This window comes from Otolemur garnettii, unplaced genomic scaffold (assembly GCF_000181295.1).
Source record: "Otolemur garnettii isolate 467f Iridium unplaced genomic scaffold, OtoGar3 scaffold00156, whole genome shotgun sequence".
Classification (NCBI taxonomy): domain Eukaryota; kingdom Metazoa; phylum Chordata; class Mammalia; order Primates; family Galagidae; genus Otolemur; species Otolemur garnettii.
In genome coordinates this window covers 3,497,251-3,498,851 of record NW_003852551.1, presented here as the reverse complement: position 1 = coordinate 3,498,851, position 1,601 = coordinate 3,497,251, and positions in this window count along the sequence as shown.

The following is a 1,601-nucleotide window of genomic DNA, read 5'->3' as shown; positions in this document are numbered from 1 at the left end:
CATCCCTGCTGGGCAACCCAGGCACCTGAATTTTGTGCCTGTTTCTTCTCACCAACCTGGCCTAGGCACTGTCCCCAAATAAAGGAACTCCTTCCAGCACTGTGCTTCATGTCCTGTGTCTTGGGCTATGCGTGAATGGATGGGGTGAGGGTATGGCCACTGTCCTCTCCTTAACAGGCATCCTGCCTAGAATTGTTGCTATCACCTTTTGAAGTATTTTCATCTTTGATACTTGCTTAATCCTTTCCGCCTGCCCTTGTAGTACAGGTTGAGAGTTTGAAGATTCAAAAAGGTAAATACACCTGTTCAGGGTCACACTGCTGGATGGGGCAGGGCTGGGGTTTCAATCCAGGCTCTTCTGACCCCAGCATGAACAGAACTCCGTCGTTGATACACCTCCAGACTCTCACAGACCCCTCAAGATAGGTCTTTGCCCAAGATAGGTCTTTGCCCGAGTATCTAGGTGGAGTACCCTTCAGCTCTCCTAGGCAGCTGTTTCTGGTCTTTGTCACTCGGGCTCTCCTAGAAAGACCTCTGTCCCGTGTGCCATCCCTGGGCACAGACATCTTCCCTGACTAATAACATCTCCCACTGATCGAGCACTTGCTGGGAGTTGATCTCATTTAATCCCATGCCTATGTTAAGAGGGTGAGAGAAATAGAGTAATGGTTGAGAGCTCAGCTTATGGAGCCCGATTGCTCAGTGTGAATTCTAGCATGTTGTTTAACAGCTCTGGGCTTCAGTTTTCTCATCTGTAAAGTGGGGATAGCAACAATATCCAACTCAGTGGTATGTGGAGAGGGTTCAGAGCAGGTATGTGTGCTGTGTGCTTCATTTCAGGGCTCCCCAACTGCCCTGCCAGCTGTGCAACCCATGGCTGTGCCCTGTCACCTCTTCCTCCTCCGGTGTAGCCACCCTTTAGGGTCTCTGGCTCCTTCTTCTTGGCTCACAGAGGGATCACCTGCTCACACACCACACCCCACGACGATAACCCCAGTTTACCTCCTCACTTGCTTCTGCCAAAACTCCCAGCGTCTCAATCATCAGTCCCCTTGATTTCTCCTCCAGTTCGCTAGGTCTACCTCTCATTCCCAGTCAGCCTTGCCTTCTCCAGCCTCTATGCCTGTGCACATATTGTTTCTCCTGCCTGGATCACCCTTCCCTGGCTTCTCCCTCAGCACAATTTCTCTTTCCCACCCTCCTCTCATTTATTTTTTTAGAGACAAGGTCTCACTGTGTCACCCAGGTTGGAGTACAGTGGTACAATCACTGCAGCCTCAAACTCCTGGGCTCAGGCAACCCCCCAGCCTTCTGCCTCAGTCTCCCAAGTAGCTGGGACTACTGATACGTGCCACCGCACTCTGTTTTTGTTTTCATTTTTTTAAGAGATGGGGGTTTCTCTGTGTTGCTCAGTCTGGGCTGAAACAATCCTCCTGCCTCAAGCCCCTGAGTGTGTTTCAGACCTTTTTCTATGAATTTACAACATGTATACACACATAGTGTTTTTAAAATACAAAGCAGGATTATGCTATACATATTGTTTTGCACTGTCATCCCTCTCATCACAGATCGGATTCATCCTGTCTTGTCCAGATAGTCAT